General features: G+C 38.3%; 1 pseudogene; it reads right to left on the bottom strand.

Moving 5' to 3' along the window:
- LOC116887992 overlaps window positions 1–19,857 on the bottom strand; it is a 40,871-nt pseudogene that overhangs the window by 20,137 nt on the left and 877 nt on the right.

Below are 19,857 nucleotides of genomic sequence, written 5' to 3'. Positions count from 1 at the left end.
TGGAGGGATTTTGATGGGAGAGAGGAAGAGAAGGGAAAAGGGATGGCAGGATCGGGTGTGAGAGGAGACAGAGGAGAAGTACAGAGGGTCAGAAAATTGTATGGAGGTATGTAGCAGTGGGGAATGGGTAACTGGGGTTAGTTACTAGAAAGTTCCAGATGCCAGAGACCCTTAGAGTTTTCAAGGACCCAACAGGAATGATATTGCCAAAACACTCTTCAAAAATCAAGAGAGAATCTTCATTGACCATATCTAAAAGTTAGACAAAGACCCCTGTTGAGGGATGGGGCAACCCACCCTTCTCAAAAATATTAATCCAGATTTGCTCCTCTCAAAAGAATCTGAAGAGACAAAGAGTGGAGGAGAGACTAAAGAAAAGTCTACCCAGAGACTGTTCCACCTAGGGTTCCATCCCATCTGCAGACACTAAACCCAGATGCTATTTCTTAGGCCAAGAAGCTCTTGCTGACAGGACTCTGATATAGCTGTCCTCTGAGCGGCTGTGACAGACCATGAACAATACAGATGTGGATTCATGTAGCCAACCATCAGACTATGTGTAGGGACCATAATAAATGAGTAACTGGAAGAACTGAAGGAGCTAAAGGGGTAAGCAACCCCACATGAAGAACAATGTCAACCCAACCACCAATACTCTCAGAGAGTAAACCACCAACCAAAAAGTATACATGGAAAGACTCTTGGCTCCAGCTGCATATGTAGCAGAGGATTACTCATCTAGCATCAATGGGAGGGAATGCCCTTGGTCCTATAGAAGCTTGATGATCCAGTGTTGGGGAATGCTATGATCTAGCACCCTTATAAAAGCAGAAGGGACAGGGCAATGATATGTTGTTTAAATAGGAAGGCAGAAAACATTTGAAATTTAAATAAATAAGATAATCAAAAAAATAAGAAAAATCATCATAAACCCACTCATGAAAACATGAAAATAAATCTATTTAAAAAAACAAAAAACAGTAGTAATCATGAAGTTAGCAAAATGGCAAATTTGAACCACTTTTTGAACCATATATTACAAGATGACTAACATTATTCTGTGTCCTATAAGATCCCATGGACTAAGGCTGGTCTTCAGTAACAACAAAAACAACAGAAAGCCCACAAATACATGGAAGCTGAACAATGCTCAACTCAATGACAGCGTAGTCAAGGAAGAAATAAAGAAAGAAATTAAACACTTGTTTAGAATTTAATGAAAATGAAGGTACGATATACCCAAACTTATGAGAAACTAGGAAAGCAGTGCTAAGAGGAAAGCACAGAGCTCTGAGTGCCTCCAAAAGGAAACTGGAAAGGGCATACATTAACAGGTTAATGGCACATTTGAAAGGCTCTGGCACAAAAAGTAGAAAATTCACCGAAGAGGAGTAGAATGCAGAAAATCATCAAATTCAGAGCTGAAATCAACCAAATAGAAACAAAAAGAATTATACAATGAAACAAGAAAGCCAGGAGCTGGTTCTTTGAGAAAATCAATAAGATAGATAAACCCTTAGACAGACTAACCACAGAGAGAGTATCCAAATTAACAAAATCAGAAAGGAAAAGGGAGACAGAACAACAGAAACTGAGGAAATAAAAAAAAATATTTATCAGATCCCACTATAAAAGCCTATACTCAACAAAACTGGAAAATCTAAAGGAAATGGACAATGTTCTAGACTGATACCATGTACCAAAGTTAAATCAGGATCAGGTAAACCATCTAAACAGTCTTATAACTCCTAACAAAACAAAAATAGTCATTAAAAGGCTTCAAACTAAGAAAAAAAAAGAAAAAGAAAAGGCCCAGAACCAGATGGGGTTTAGTGCATAATTCTATCTGATCTCCATAGATGACCTAATACCAATACTGTCCAAACTATTCCACAAAATAGAAACGGAAGGAACACTATCCAATTCCTTCTATGAAGCCACAATTATGCTTACACCTAAATCACACAAACACCCAACAAAGAGAACTTCAGACCAATTTCCTTCATGAATATAGATACAACAATACTCAATAAAATTGTTGCAAACCGAATCAAAGAACACATCAAAACAATCATCCATCCATGATCAAGTAGGCTTCATCCTACAGATGCAGGGATGGTTCAATATATGGAAATCCATCAACTTAATCCACTATATAAAAAACTCAATGAAAAAAAAAACACATGCTCATTTCATTAGATGCTAAGAAAGCATTTGATAATATTCATCAACCCTTAATGATTAGATTCTTGGTAAGATCCAGAATTCAAGGCTTATATCTAAATAGAGCAAAAGCAACATACAACAAATCAGTAGCTAACATCAAACTAAATGGAGAGAAACTTAAAGCAATTCCACTGAAATCAGGGACTAGACAAGGCTGCCCACTCTTCTCGGTCCTAGTCAGAACAATTAGACAATGAAAGGAAGTCAACAGGATACAAATAGGAAAGGAAGAAGTTAAAATATCACTATTTGGAGAAGATTGACAGTACACTTAAATGACCCCAAAAGTTCCGCCAGAGTACTCCTAAGCTTGATGAACAACTTCAGCAATGTGGCTGGATAACTCAAACAAAACATTAGCCTTCTTCTACTCAAATGATGAACAGGCTGAGAAAGAAATTAGGGAAAGGACACTCTTCACAATAGTTACACATAGCAAAAAATACCTCGGTGTGATTCTAACCAAGCAAGTGAAAGGTCTGTATGCCAAGAACTTGAAGTCTCCGAAGAAAGAAATTGAAGGAGATCTCAGAAGATGGAAAGGTCTTCCATACTCATGGATTGGCAGGATTAATATTGTAAAAATGGCCATCTTGTCAAAAGTCAATCTACAGATTCAATGCAATTCACATCAAAATTCCAACTCAATTTTTCATAAAGTTAGAATGAGCAATTTGCATATTCATTTGGAATAACAAAAAACTCAAGAGAGTGAAAATTATCCTTAAAAATAGAAGAACTTTTGGGGGAATCACCATCCCTGCCCTCAAGCTGTATTGCAGAGCCCTAGTGATAAAAACTGTATGTTATGTTTACAGAGACAGGCAGATAGAACGATGGTAGAGAATTGAAGACTCAGAAATGAACCCACAAACCTATGGTCACTTGATCTTTGACAAAGGAGCTAAAACCATCCAGTGGAAAAAGGTTTTCAACATATATTGCTGGTTAAACTGGAGTTCAGCATGTAGAAGAACGCAAATCAAGCCATTCTCATTGCCCTGTACAAAGCTCAAATCCAAGTGGATCAAGGACCTCCACACAAAACCAGTTGGATATCTTGAATTAAGATCTTTTCCTCAACTCTTCTGACCCTGCTGTACTCAAACACATTTTGAACAAATGGCATATTTTCAAATATCATAATTTATTTCAGAAACTAAAGGAAAGAGGCTACTTCTGTACTGTCAGACACTTGTGGAGTCTGGGTAGAGAACAAAGAAGTACAGTTGAACTGAAGGTTGGAGTGAAATGTAAATCCAGCTTATAAGTCAGAATGTGCAAACAGATGAGTAGGTTATGAAGTACACAGATGATAATCAGAAAGAAATAGAGTAAGTTTAGTTCAGAAGCCAATCAAGAGTTCTCTGTAAATCCTTGATGTTTATACCAAGTCAAAAGACAGGTCAGTGTGTAACATTATCAGTGTAACAGTAGATGAAAATGTCTTTGTGAGTTCCAGATGAGAGAATTAAATTCTTTCTGATGTATCTGATGAGTTCTTAGACCTTAATATGATGTTTAAAAAATATTTTTGGCTACAGTCTCAATTTACCTCACTCCATTTATAGTATGCTCCAGAATACTTCATTCATCAGTCTATGCTGCATGAACAGTTCTCAAAAGATGGTGTTCTTTACATGCTTACATACATACACATCATCCCTCCTCCAGAAAATGAATTCAAAAGCTGTTTGTAGAAGGAAGTACCTTAATCAATGCTTAGTCTTCAAAAAATAAAGAAAAGAAAAGGGAAAAGAAAAGAAAAAAGAAAAATTCTTTTACACATGTGGAGTAACTTAGAGCAAGTTGTTGCATGACTTCAACATTCAATTTAAAATATCAAATGCCTTTGTTTTACTTTGTTTTATTTTATACATGATCAGTGGCAGAAATCTAATTAAAGTATTCCATATATTAATGTTCAATTTCACCAGCATCATTTGCTAAAGAAACATTTTATATCAATTCATGTTTAGCGATTTGTCACAGATTTGAAGGCCCATTTTTAAATGTCTGATTTCTTTGTACTGATTGTTTTGCGACAATATTGTTCTCTTTCTTTCCTAGTACTCTGCAGTACAGTTTGAATTCAGATATTGTGATACTTCTAACATTTCTCTTTTTCCATAGCATTATTCTTATTTGCAAATCTGTGCATTTTCATTACAATTTTAGATTGCCATTATCATGTTAATGTGAAGAAAATCACTAAAATGCAGTATATTATCCTGAACTAATAGATTCCCCCTGGTGGGGGAAATGTCAGGTGGGGAGTCAGGAAGTGGGGGTGGTTGGGGGGAATACCCTTATAGAAGAAGGGAGAAGTGGATTGGGATGAAGGATGGGGGCCTATGGATGGGAAACTGAATAGCATTTGAAATATAATTTTTAAAAAATCCAATGAAAAAAGGGAGAAAATTACTCTTGGAAATTTAGCTATCTTATATATTAAATCTTCCATTTCTTGGACAGAGGAGATCGAGCTTCTACTATTATATGGTAAATTTTGGAGAAAGTACCATGAGGGAGGTGGTGAGAAGAAGGTATATCCTTTTGCTTTAGGATAGAATGTTCTATAAATATCTGTTAAGTCCATTTGGCTCATGACTTCTCTTAGTCTTTCTACGTCTCTGTTTAATTTCTGTTTCCATGATCTGTCCATTGATGAGAGTGGGGTGTTGAAATCTCCTACTATTATTGTGTGAGGTGTAATGTGTGTTTTGAGCTTTAGTAAGGTTTCTTTTACGTATGTAGGTGCCCTTGTATTTGGAACACAGATATTTAGGATTGAGAGTTAATCTTGGTGGAATTTTTCCTTTTTTAAATATGAAGTGTCCTTCCTTATCTTTTTTGATGACTTTTATTTGAAAGTCGATTTTATTCGATATTAGAATGGCTACTCCAGCTTGTTTCTTTAGACCATTTGCTTGGAAAGTTGTTTTCCAGCCTTTCACTCTGAGGTAGTATTTGTCTTTGTCTCTGAGGTGGGTTTCCTGTAGGCAACAGAATGCAGACTCCTCATTGCATATCCAGTTTGTTAATCTATGTCTTATTATTGGGGAGTTGAGTCCATTGATGCTGAGAGATATTAAGGAAAAGTGATTGCTGCTTCCTATTATATTCATATTTGGATGTGAGGTTATGTTTGTGGGCTTTTCTTCTCTTTGTTTTGTTACCAAGACGATTAGTTTCTTGCTTCTTCTAGGGTATAGCTTGCCTCTTTATGTTGGGCTTTACCATTTATTATCCTTTGTAGTGCTGGATTTGTAGAAAGATATTGTATAAATTTGGCTTTTTCACGGAATATCTTGGTTTCTCCATCTATGTTAATTGAGAGTTTTGCTGGATACAGTAACCTGGGCTGGCATTTGTGTTCTCTTAGGGTCTGTATGACATCTGTCCAGAATCTTCTGGTTTACATAGACTCTGGTGAGAAGTCTGGTGTGATTCTGATAGGTCTGCCTTTATATGTTACTTGACCTTTTTCCCTTACTGCTTTTAACATTCTTTCTTTGTTTTGTGCATTTTTGGTGTCTTGACTATTACGTGATGGGAGGAGTTTCTTTTCTGGTCCAATCTATTTGGAGTTCTGTAGGCTTCTTGTATGTTTACGGGCATCTCTTTCTTTAGGTTAGGGAAGTTTTGTTCTATGATTTTTGTCGGAAGATATTTACTGGTCCTTTGAGCCGGGACTCTTCACTCTCTTCTATACCTATTATCCTTAGGTTTAATCTTCTCATTGAGTCCTAGAATTTCTGTATGTTTTGGACCAGTAGCTTTTTTCGCTTTACATTATCTTTGACAGTTGTGTCTATGATTTCTATGGAATCTGCTGTTCCTGAGATTCTCTCTTCTATCTCTTGTATTCTGTTGGTGATGCTTGTATCTACGGCTCCTTGTCTCTTCCTTTGGTTTTCTATATCCAGGGTTGTCTCCCTTTTTGCTTTCTTTATTGCTTCTATTTCCATTTTTAATTCCTTCACCTGTTTGATTGTGTTTTCCTAGAATTCTTTCAGGGAATTTTGTTATTCCTCTCTATAGGCTTCTACTTGTTTATTCATGTTTTCCGGTGTTTCTCTAAGGGAGTTCTTTATGTCTTTCTTGAAGTCCTCCATCATCATGATCAAATGTGATTTTAAATCTAGGTCTTGCTTTTCTGGTGTGTTTGGATATTCAGTGTTTGCTTTGGAGGGAGAAGTGGGCTCTAACAATGCCATGTAGTCTTGGTTTCTGTTGCTTGGGTTCCTGAGCTTGCCTCTCGCCATCAGGTTGTCTCTGGTGTTACCTTGTTCTGCTATTTCTGACAGTGGCTTCATCGTCCTATAGGCCTGGGTGTCAGGAGTATTGTAGACCTGTTTTCCTGTTTTCTTTCATCCAGTTATGGGAACAAAGTGTTCTGCTTTCAGGCATGTTGTCTTTCCTGTCTACTGGTCTTCAGCTGTTCCTGTGGGTATGTGTCCTGAGTTCACCAGGCAGAATTTCCTCTAGATTCAGAAATGTGGGCAGAGTGTGGTCTCTTCTTGCTTCCCAGGTGTGTCTGCCCCTCTGAAGGTTTAGCTCTCCCTCCACCAGATTTGGATGCAGGGAGCTTTTGACCAGATCCCTTCAGGTCCTGGAGGTGTCTGGACCTCAGGGGACCTGCTGCTTGAGTGCCCCTATTTTCCATTTCCCCGAGGCCCTATACAGTTTCCTCTTGGGCCAGGCATGTGCGCAGGGGTGGGCATTATTGGTGGTCTTTCCTGCTCTATAGTCTCAGGAGTGAGTGTCCACCTGTCCTGGCAATGACCTCTCTCTCCCAATGGGTTTGGGAGGAGGCTGTTGTGGGCCAGGATCAGTGAGGTTGGGACTCCAGCTCAAAACCAGAAGAGTCCTGTCCCAGAGGAATTTTGCCTCTGTGTGTTCTGAGTCCACCAGGCAGGTCATTTGGAGCAGAAAATTTGGTCTTGAAAGACCACTGGGGTGGGGAAGACCCCCACTCAAATCTTGAGACGAACCAATCCCCAAGAAATTATGAGAAACTGGTCTTGATGTAATGAACAAGAGGTGTATTTGAGAAACCAGAGCTCTGGGGACAACACGTACCTCACACAGGAGACAGAGGAGTCGACCCTAAGCCCAATTAGGAGAAGGTATTTATAGGGAAAATTACATAGGCAGTTGGCAACAGTCACACAAAGAAATTTCATTGGTTTGTAATGGACTCAGTTCAATCCGAGGCCACCCTGCTTCTGGGGCAAGCTGACCCTAATTCTCGTTTTTCTCAGGACTGTTGAGTCAGGTCTTGTGGAGGCCAGATGGTTTGTGGTGGCTACAGCCAGGTACATCCCCAAAACATGTTATGTTATTCTTTGCTGTGAGGTGCACTTGTCCTCACAGCAGGGTCAGTGGGGGATAGTTTAAAATCTTTATTCTTTCACTCTTCCCTGTGGTCCCAAGGCTAAAATTGCTCCTGGGGTGCTGCTTTTGAGCTTCTCCGAGAGGGCGGCAACCGGAGGGCCTGAGCCGCTTTTTCCTGGGGGCCCTATGCACCAGGTCCCAGATGGTTTTAGGTGTTTTCTCTGGAAATGGGCAGAGTGTAGTCTCTTCTGGCTTCCCAGTCATGTCTCATGCTGTATTTTTATATATATTCGTATGACTTCAAATCTAATGCCAAATTTATAAAGAGTTATGCCTTCTTTCTATTCGATTCTATATTCTTTGTATATTACTTTTCAACATTTCTCCTTCAATCACTGTGTGTTTTTCTGCCTATGATAGATGTTTTAAAGACAAGAAATGTATGTATTTTTAGTAATTCAATAATATAGTCTTCTGAGTATTTTAATTACAAATATTAAGACTAATTTGGAGGTATTACTCAGGAGGTCTTGATTTTTGCATTTGGAGGTATTACTCAGGAGGTCTTGATTTTTGCCATTTTCATGTTTCTAATTAGAAATTATTATTTTGGTTTTATATTTTAATTTAGTTGATTTTGATGATTTTATTGTTTTAAACATGTTTGATTTATTTTGCCCTTAAAATTTCTATTGGTCTGTGTACCAGACTCTGTCTGCAGGGATCTGTGGGAGGCCCAGTGGGAGTGCTCAATCAGTGTGGAGAGGAGAGTCCAGATTGGGGCTGTCCTCAGAGGCTGTTGCTACAGCACAGTGGTGCAAGGGAGTGGGAAGTGCAACTGCCACCACTGTACCACTACAGCCTCTGTTCTGAAGTTGGTGGGAAGATGGTGTGCTGTGCTGAGATGGTTGGGGAATGCGGGTGTGGTGCTCTGCTAACAAGTATGGTACAACAGCCAGAAACCAGGGCCAGGCAGAAAGCAATTGACTTCAAGAAAACTTCAGGAGAGTACTATACCCCAGGAACTGTTACAGTTGGCTTGGTCTGAAATCTTAGAAATGTGTCATCTACATGTGGAGAGGTTTGGGGGTATTGCACCTACATTATTGATGGTCACAATCTTCTCCATGATATGCCATGGTCATATGACAGGGGCCTTGTCAGAAGCAGACAAAGCTCCTACCATCACTATCTGGGTTCTGGGACTTCCAACCTGCTCAATCTTACAGGTTTCCTTTGTGTACTGCATTGCCCCACACATTTCCCTGTTTTTCCTTTCATAAAATGTATTCATTCCTGAGATCTCATGATTCTAACAGTCTTTTTTGTGTTTTTATAAAAGTCCTATGAATAATTTTGGCAATACTGAGTTTTACTGGCCATGAATTGCTATCATTTTTTGCTTCTTTTAGAAGATGTTAGTTCTTTTAAAGGATAGTTTTCTTCCCTATAGTAATACTGGTTTGCTCTTGTGTATTCTCAGTGTTTGGAATGTATCATTCTATGTTTTCAGGGCTTTTACATTTCTGCTGAGAGGGCTTAAATAATGCCCTTAATGAATTTATAAATTTTGACATTTTATAATTTTCTACCTTTTCAGGTTTTTATTCTAGTTTACTTAGGCTTTTTATTACAAGTGTATTACTATGTGCAGAGATTCTAGACTGTTCATGTCTAGTTGGTGTTTTAAGTTCCTCCTAGAGTTGGAAGTCTGTATATATCTCTAGACTTTGAAAAACATTTTAAAACTTTATTCCTTTGTTTTCTGAATGCTTAGTTTGAGTTTTGGTTCTCCCTGCTGCTACATGCACTTCTTTCAGTTTTTGCAAAGGATCCTTTAAGTGAGATCATTTATTTGGGGACAATAATCTCCTAATTACATGGAAGAAAAAAATCAATAGTAATCACAAAAATTCTCATTATAATTTTCATAAACTTTTGGGAATGTTGTTGCTGGTCTTTCTATCAGGAGAAATTTAAAAATGCAGAGAAGTAACTCTATTGTTTTTACTTATTCCCAACAAAAAGAAATACAGAGTTCCTCCAGTCAATTTTTTCAATTTTTCTGTCAACTGTCAGTTTTCAGTGTGTTCATGTTTTGGATCATTCTCTTTTTAAGAGAGTTGAAATGATACGGCATGATTGTTTTAATATTCATTGCTCTACTTCCAAGCGAGATTGAGCTTTTTTCCCTTTGGCTGGCTACACCATTTTATTTTAAAACTAAAATGGTGTGAGAAATTTTATTTCTGCTCATTTTTGTTGGCAAATGTTATTATCTAGTTTATTATCATCATCATTACTATAGCCAGTTTAGGGCTTTCATCATGGCCGCTATTATACCTCATAATGGTTTTGATTTGCATTTTGCTAATGACCAATGATGTTGAGCCTCTTGAGTTTATTGGCTATTTTCATATTTTCTTTGAGGCAATGTGTGTTTAAATATTTTGCACATTTGAAAATTGAGGTAGTAGAATTTTAATTAAAGTCCTGTCGTGTTTGCGGTTTCTATTGCTCTAATAAAACACAATGACTAACTGCAATTTGGGGAAGATACCAGCTATTTGGTTTACACAGCAACTTACAGTCCATCATCAAAGGAAGTCAGAGCATCATTATTCCATGGGCAGAGATCTTAAGTTGAATACAATGGAAAAAAATCCATGGACATCCTCTTCTGATTGTGACATTACCATTATATCTTGGTAGTTGTGATTACTTGGGCAAGGACTCAGAATATAGGTCAATGGCAGAATTCTCATCCAGAATGCACAAAGATCCAGTTTCACTAGGTTCAATTTTAAATATAGCAATGAATATTACAAGAAAACTAGCACAAGATAAAGCACATTACCCTTCTTGTCTTTGGGGCAGAGAGAGGTTCATAAAGTCCATTACCTCCCAAAGTTTATAAAGAAAATATTAGTGGTTGCTTAAGGGAAGAGCACATAAAGCCTCAACTCTCCCCATTGATATAACTGACTGTTTCTGGGAAAGGGAGGCAGTTTCTTCAGTGCTATAGAGTCATTCAAATTGTCTATTGTCCATTAAGTAACTCCATTGAAACTCATTAGTTCACCAAGTTAGACTTACGTAAAAGCGTTTTGTTTTTGTTTTTGTTTTTGTTTTGGTCTGCAATTGATACCATCCATAGCTAAGAGGATGAAATGAATGTTCATTTCCCAAATAGCCTTCATCTCTGTGCTGTATGACTTCGTATAATATTGGCAGGTGCCTCATGCTATTGCTACCACAACTGGCACCATACTTTTTCCATTAGGATGGACTATGTCCTTAAAGTAAAAGATAAGCATTTGTTTCTCAATTCTGCTTTTGCCAGGTAATTTGTCATAGCAGTGGAGAAAATAACTAATGTACATGTTTCTGCGATACTTCAGGAAGTATGAGTTTAGTGAGTATACCAAGTTATGTAAGCTTCTAGGATAGCATGTTACTTTCACAACTCCTCTTGAGATGTGTTCCTTTATTACACCTTGAAAATAGTGATGTAATATGGCCATCCATTGTTTTACATAACTTGTTAAAAAATTGGTTTTATTGTTTATATGTTTATATGTTTTATCAAGTCTTTTACACAGATGTTGCTAGTCTCTTACACAAATTATGTCCTTTCTTTTTTCACTTTTTGAAATCTCATTTCACATATTTTCCATATTGTGGGGTGATTCAGAAAAGTGATGTTTTCCCTACTCAGTCATCTTTCTTTCATTCTTTATGTAATTTTGAGAAAGTGCCATATTGTAGCCCAGGTTACATTATAATTCAGTCAGTAACCCAGGCTTATCTCCATTTATTATTGTATTATATACTCAGTAAAAGACATACAAGTATTCTCTGTATTCAAGAGAACTCAAAGCGTTTTTTGTAGAGCTTATAAAACTTATTCTATAACATTTTAGTGAATTCTTTCAGACTATATTATTTTAGAAAATAAAGCTTGAAAAAATTTTTGTTTTTTTAAGTCTAACAATTCATCATAATAGTCATAAACTTCCTTCAAAATATAAAATTTCAGTAATTAGATTCTATATTTTATATTTGTTTCTTTTTTCAACTGAAGATGATTAAACTCAGGGTTTTGCATATGATAGCCAAGCACTTTACAACTTTAATAAACCCTAGGCCTAATACAGAGATCAAAAATCAAAACCTAAGATTGTCAAAAGTCTAATGGTGGTAAATATTTTATAAATTTGCAACTATTTGTTAAAGCTTTACATTGGGTTACTTACTTTTTTTCGGTTCTTTTGTGCTGATAATGTTACTCTTACGTGAACTTTCATATTCATAAAACATTTGAGAGAAGAAGCAACGAGCATCTAGAGAAATGTATAAAAGGGGAAAAGGTCTTTGCTATAGAATTTATGAATAGAATTTCATTTTAAAATATCAAATCAGCTAGGGCTACACATGGCAACCCTGTTTTTAAAAAAAAGTACAAATTTAGGTCTTAAGAGATGGCATAGCAGGTAAGAATATAGTTCTCTTTCAGAAGACTCAAGTTGACTTCTCAGCCCACATACAATGTAGTGCTCAAACATTTTTAAGTCCACTTTACAAGACAAATTGATACCCTGTTTTGACCTCCTTGGGCAATGGCACTCATGCATATTGTTGGGCTTCCTGTTCAGATGGGAAAGTAAGGGACTCAGAACCCCGGGAATTATACAGCTTTAAGCGGACAAGGTATCCCAATGGAAGGGTATTGTGAGACATGGACACACAGGAAACACACAGTTCTAAGGTAGGACAGTATCCCAATGAAGGACATCCTGAGACAGGAAGGCCCAGGATCCATTTTTTTCTTGACTCCTTCATCAGAGGCATTGCAGCTCCTAGGGGAGGATAGTCAAAGCTAAGATGAGGTGCTTAGGAACCTCTGACCTGCTCGTTCCTCCCTTTATCTCTTCTTTGCTTTGTTTCTTGTCTTCTTCTGATGAGGCACACCAGACAGCAAACTTCATGTAAGAGTTTTGTGGAAGTTGCAGGGAAAGGAGGGATGAATCAAGGGATGGCTGCTTCCAAAATCAGACAGCAAGAAATTGGACAAAGAGCAGTGCTTATATATGGTTTCCTGGAGATGGAACTTTCTAAGGTGGAGGTTTCCAGGGTGAGGATTGGTAGGATTTCAATTCCTGAGATTTGGTATTGGTTAATTTTCCTGTTCAAAGATTAATGGGTTTCTAAGGGAAGTTCAGGGATTGGTGGGTATATCTATTCAGGGATTCGTGGATTCTGTTTATATATTTCACCTAAATTTAGCATAATGTGTGGAGGACCCTATTGAGTGTCCAGAGATAATCTTTTTGACAGAGAATGGATAAGTTATTATGACAGTGAAGGAGGTCTGTGGGAGTGGCTTCATTTCTGGGGCTCTCCTAGAGTGGACCTGACTACTTTCCTTCCTGGAGTATTTACAAAGTTTATGAACTATATAAAGCTTACAAAGTGCACAAAGTTTACAAAGGAGTACCACTTGACTGGAGTGAATAGTTGACATTGCCCTTTTCTTTTAGTATTGATGAATAACCTGGGCTGGGAAAGGGGGAAGACTTTATCACTAGGCTACTTCCTGTGGAATGTGGGCTTAGGAGTTCCTATCCTCACTGTTCTTCTCTCCTGTTGCAGTGTGGGTTTGAGTTTTGTGGTTCATGTTCTATCTTCACTGTTAGGGTATAACCCACAGTTGCAGGTCTCCAACTTTTGAGATAAGGGACATTAATCCTGTAAGAACAACTGTTTAAAAGTCTAGTTAAAAATCTTTTGAATATGTTGTTGGTGAAATATATAGAAGAGGTTTGTGAGACAGGGTATGATAAGAAGAGGGTTGGGCCAGAAGGATAGAATTCAATTCCATACTGGACTGTTAATAATCCACTGGCCAGAGAGATCAAGCCTTTTAGGGATAAACTGTTTTCTCCATTTTCAGAGATTTATCTGGAGCTGTAGGATCTTATATTTTACTGTGCCTGCTGTCAGAAAATCTAATCTTCATAAATTTTATAACACTGGAATGGCCAGTGTCTCTATTTGGCCCTGGAGAATAATAATAGTGTGTGTCACTCATTGAAATTCATGAAGTAAGGTTGGGGATTTGGCTCAGTGGTAGAGCGCTTGCCTAGCAAGCGCAAGGCCCTGGGTTCGGTCCCCAGCTCAAAAAAAAAAAAGAATAGAAATTCATGAAGTAACTAAAAGGAAACCTGTAGTAAATAGCTAGAGTAGTATTCCTGCCATTCCAGTGTCAATACCAATAGCTACATCCAGTATTTCAAGGAAAGGTAGGCTCTGAACTGCTTCCTTGTTATGCCTTGTTGCTATACACCCTATGATGGGAATTGGCAACGGTTCTTCAATAAGTACCACCTCTAGCTTTGGAAAAAGGAACATCAGAGCACAAGTCTCAGACAACTCAACATGTAGACAAAGTTATACTTGGGTACCACAGGAAATGGAGGCATTGTGAAGACTTTGGGCATAAGGGCTGGGTTGAGGAGGAAAGGGGATCAAAGTGAGAGTGAGGCAAGTATTAGTGAGTGTATTTCTAAAGGAGTATGTGAAACAGCATGAGTGATATACTTTAGAAAAAGGTAGATCCTTAGGGGTAGGTTGTAAAATGGGCTTTGAGAAAGTGAGACAGAGCCTGGCTATTAGGGTGAAAGATTTGGTCCAGATAGGATAGCATTTTTTGAGTGTCTTGAGATGGCAATGGGAAGGTTGGTTGTAGAACAAGCATGCCTTGTGGCTTGTGAGAGGAGTTCAGGCCTCTGAGACCTGCAGCTAAAGCTGCATCATTAGTTTGGTTATTTAATCTAAAAGAGATGATAGAAAGAAAGGTATGGGGGTTTGCAACCACATGGTAAACACTGTCAAGTTAATAAGTTTTAGATCCAGAACCAAACAACTGGTTCCATTGGAATATTTAACTGCAAGTATTGGGGTGTTGAAGGAGAAAGATGTGGAGTGTAGATTTCTTTAATGGTCAGAATAAGAGGCTTAAGTTCCCTGAGGCTTCGGAGAGAGAGTGTGTATTGAGATTGCGTTATATATTCCCTGAGGCTTTGTAATTGAATTAGAGGAGGATGTTTAGCTATAAGAGTTTGGGTGCCCCATGCCTGAGAATTAACCTGGAAAATTAGTAAGGGGAAATGTGTGTCAGATTTTGTAGTTTGGAGAGAAAGGACAAGAGAAATGGCTAGCAAGGCTATCATCCAGCAGATGTAGAGAACAAAAGGTAAAAATGGATATTTTTGCCAGGAGGATCCTTCCCAGCAGGGGGATGGGACACGTTGATACCACTAGGAAAGAATGTATAAAGGCTATATTTGTAAACATACAAATAAATGGTGGGGTTGGTGATTCTGCAAAGGCCGTCAATAGGGAAATGAGGAGAGGTTGGTCCCAAGAATTGATAAGGTGTCCCCAACATTCAAAAGGAATGAGATTGACACACTGATACCTGATGACTACCCAAAGCTTCATGCCTGAGATAGTGGAGGTCAGATGCCTTTCAACAGAGAAATGGATACAGAAAATGTGGTACATCTACACAATGGAATATTACTCAGCTATCAAAAACAACGACTTTATGAAATTTGTAGGCAAATGGTTGGAACTGGAAAATATCATCCTGAGTGAGCTAACCCAATCACAGAAAGACATACATGGTATGCACTCATTGATAAGTGGCTATTAGCCCAAATGCTTGAATTACCCTAGATGCCTAGAACAAATGAAACTCAAGACAGATGATCAAAATGTGAATGCTTCACTCCTTCTTTAAAAGGGGAACAAGAATACCCTTGGCAGGGAAGAGAGAGGCAAAGATTAAAACAGAGACTGAAGGAACACCCATTCAGAGCCTGCCCCACATGTGGCCCATACATATACAGCCACCCAATTAGACAAGATGGATGAAGCAAAGAAGTGCAGACCGACAGGAGCCAGATGTAGATCGATCCTGAGAGACACAGCCAGAATACAGCAAATACAGAGGCGAATGCCAGCAGCAAACCACTGAATTGAGAATAGGACCCCCGTTGAAGGAATCAGAGAAAGGACTGGAAGAGCTTGAAGGAGCTCGAGACCCCATATGAACAACAATGCCAAGCAACCAGAGCTTCCAGGGACTAAGCCACTACCAAAAGACTATACAAGGACTGACCCTGGGATCCAACCTCATAGGTAACAATGAATATCCCTAGTAAGATCACCAGTGGAAGGGAAGCCCTGGGTCCACTAAGACTGAACTGATGAACTAGATTGTTGGGGAAGGGCGGCAAGGGGGAGGATGGAGAGGGAACACACATAAAGAAGGGGGGGAGGGGATGTTTGCCAGAAATGGAAGGAAAGGGAATAACACTGAAATGTATATAAGAAATACTCAAGTTAATAAAAAAAATGAATAAACCAAAAATAGAAACCAACTAACAATGAATTAAAGGGTGGAAATATATATGGAAAGAGAGAGAGAGAAACAACATTGTTTATTCCAAACAACAGTACCTATATTCTGAACCATAAAGACATTTTCTCTTCTGATCAATAACAACAGATTTAAAAAATCTTCAAATTCACAGAAAAGAAATTTCAGCATAGTCAATTTTGTCTACAAAAGCACTTCTTCACTAAATAAAATACATTTCCTCAGAGTAAAAATCTCATGTTATCACTGAAATGGAAATATACAAAAAATTTTATTAAAAAAAAGAAGGAAAGAACGAAAAAAATGAATAGAGGAAAAGAAATATCTCTCAGGCTAATAAACTTCAAGTAAATCTTTACAACTAGCATTGATAAATTCCCTTCAGTATAAACTTGTAATTGTCAAAAGTGTGCAAATCACAGGGTTTTGTACTGTTACTCTTGATGCTATAAAAGTCTGTCTTTTTTTTTTTCAACATGAGAAAAGAAAATACAGTAAGAATTTGGAGCTCAAGATTTCATTATACTTCACTAACAAAACAATAATGCATTTGTTACATATTTAATAGAAGTAATAGGAGAAAAATATGTTGGACTTGGGTATTACCTGTATTAAACCTGTACTGAACTAACATGTGTATATATTTAAATATGTGCATATATACACACATATATGTATATACATATGTATATATATACATACATGTAATATATGCATTGTCTACAAATATAGTTCTTTATATCTGGCTCTACACAATTTATCTATTCATATCATATTATGCTTTTGAAAATTTGTGTTTTCAATATTCAAATTTAAGAACTAACAGATGAACCCACTCTTAAGACACCTAAAGGAGCCCAACTTCCAGTTCCTCTGAAACACCCAGGATCACAAGAAAGTCCACAACATCTGCTCCCAAACCCAGAGTAACTTGGTCCCCCAGAATCCAGGGACTCAGGAACCCACGCTCCGTCAGGGGCATGGTCACTTCCAGTCTGAACCAGTGCCTTGAGCAGACCTTGGGTGTTGGCTCTGCATCCAGTCCCACAACACTCAGAGAAATCTCAACTCCCTGGTGTTCTAACTCAACCACAATCAGAGGTGAGGAGCCCACAACAACTGCCCCAACACCTGGAGTAACTGGGTACCCCAGGATCCAGGGACACATGAACCCCTACCCAGCCAGGAGCTTGGTTCCCTTCCAGTCTGAACTAGTGTCCTGAGCAGACTTTGGGTTCTGAATATGCACAGAGTCCCACAACATTCAGAGGAAGCTTGAATTCCAAGTGCTCTAACACAACCAGAAACACAGGTGAGGAGGGTGCAACAACTGTCCCAACACCCAGAGTAAATGGAAGCCCCAGAATCCAGAGACTCAGGAATCTGCCCTGCCAGAGGCACAGGTTCCTTCCTGTCTGAACTGGTATCCTGAGCCGACCTTAGGTGCTAGCTAGCTCTACACCTCATGCCACAACACGAAGAGGAAGACCAACTCCAAGTCTCTCTATCATGCCCAGGATCACAGTTTGAAACTATACCTGGAGCAGTCCTGGAGTGCTGGCTCTATCCTAATGCCTACAATACAAAGAGGGAGACCAACTCCCAGATGCTCTGAAATGCCCAAGATAACAAGATCAGAAGATCAAAAAGGAAGATCAACTGACAGGAGATCGGACACAACCAGGAATACCGAAACTCTGACACACTCAAGATCACAGTTGAGGCCACAACTTTCCCAACACCAAACATAACTGAGACCTCCACAGAAACCAGGGAAACCCAAACCCTGCCCAACCAGAAGCACAGATTCTTGCCAGCTTGCACCTGTGCCCAGACCAAACCCAGGGATCCAGCTCCCCACCAATTCCTGCAACAACCTGAGAAAGCCTGACATGCAGGAGTTCTGACACAACAGGATCTCAGACTTGCCACCAGGATTTCAGGATCCCATAAGCAGCTTGTCTCCCAAGAGCTCTGACATGCCCAGGATCTCAGGATCAGAGGAACCCAGAATCACAGGATCACAGAGATAGCTGGACTCTGAGGAGTTGTGACACAACCAGTATTACAGGAGGGAAAGGTTCCAGTCAGAGACTATAAGGACAGGTAAAACTAGAGATAACCAGATGGAGAGAGGGAAGCAAAAGAACATAAGCAACAGAAACCAAGGTTACTTGGCATCATCAGAACCCAGTTCTCCCATTTCAGGAAGTCCTGGATACCCCATCACACCAAAAAAGGAACATTTGGATTTAAAATTACATCTCATAATCATGATAGAGGACTTTAGACACCACATAAATAACTCCATTAAAGAAGTACGAGAGAACACAGGTTAACAGGTAGAAGCCTTTTAAGAGAAAACACAAGAATCCCTTAAAGAATGACAGGAAAATACAAACAGGTGAAGGAATTGGAAAAAATATAAAAATTGAAATAGAAACAATAAAAAAAATCCCTAAGTGAGCAAATCCTGGAGATAGAAAGCCTAGGAAAGAGATCATGAGCCATAGATGCAAGCATCACCAACAGAATTCAAAAGATAAAAGAGAGAATCTCAGGGGCAGAATACACCATACAAAACATTGATGTAACCATCAAAGTAAATGCAAAATGCAAAAAGGTCCTAACTCAAAACATCTAGGAAATCCAGGACACAATGAGAAGACCAAACAGGGGGAAAAATATAGAACTAGAAAAGAGGGAAGATTCCCAACTTAAAGGGGCAGTAAATATCTTCAACAAAAGCATAGAAGAATAATTCCTTAATCTCAAGAAAGAGATGCCCATGAATATATAAGAAGCCTACAGAACTCCAAATAAACTGGACAAGAAAAGAAATTCCTCCTGTCAAATAATATTCAAAACACCAAATGAAGAAAACAAAAAAGAATATTAAAAACAGTAAGGTAAATAGGTCAAGTAACATATAAAAGTAGACCTATCAGAATTAACACCTGATTTATCACCACAGATTATGAAAGCAAGAAGTTCCTGGGCAGATGTCCTACAAACCCTAAGAGAACACAAAGGCCAGCCTAGGCTGCTATACCCAGCAAAACACTCAATTAACATACATAGAAACACCAAGATATTACATAACAGAAACAAATTTATACAATGTATGTATGGAAATCCAAGCCCTACAAAGGATAATAGATGGAAAACTGGAAAACAAGGAGGGAAACTACACCCTAGAAAAGGCAAGAAAGTAATCTTTTTTTCAAAGAACCGAAGAGAAGAGAGGCACACAAACATAATTCTACCTCTAACAAAAAAAAATATGGAAAGACGCAACAATCATTTTTTCTTAATATCTCTTAACATCAATGGACACGATTCCCCAGTTAAAAAAAAAAACATAGACTAAGAGACTGGATATATAAAAAAGACCCAATATTATGCTGCATATAGGAAACACACCTGAGTGACAACGAGAGACACTGCCTCACAATGAAAGGCTGGAAAAAAATTTTCTGAGCATTCATTCAAATTGTTGGATGAAAATGCCTTTCAACTAAAAGTTATCAAAAAAGATAAGGAAGGACACTTCACTTCATATATTTCAAAGGAAAAATATACCAAGGTGAATTCTCAATTCTGAATGTCTTTGCTCCAAATGTAAGGGCACCCACATTCATAAAAGAAGATTTGCTAAAGTTTAAAGCATACATTGTACCTCACACAATAATAGTAGGAGATTTCAACACCCCACTCTCAACAATGGACAGATCATGGAAACAGAAGCTAAACAGAGACACAGAAACTATCAAAAGTTATAAACAAAATGGTTTAACAGATATCTATAGAATATTTCACCTAAAACAAAAGAATATAACTTTTTC

The sequence above is a fragment of the Rattus rattus genome, chromosome X, assembly GCF_011064425.1.
Source record: "Rattus rattus isolate New Zealand chromosome X, Rrattus_CSIRO_v1, whole genome shotgun sequence".
In the NCBI taxonomy this organism is placed as follows: Eukaryota; Metazoa; Chordata; class Mammalia; order Rodentia; family Muridae; genus Rattus; species Rattus rattus.
Note: the sequence above shows the minus strand (reverse complement) of the source record. Positions and strands in the feature narration are given on the sequence as shown.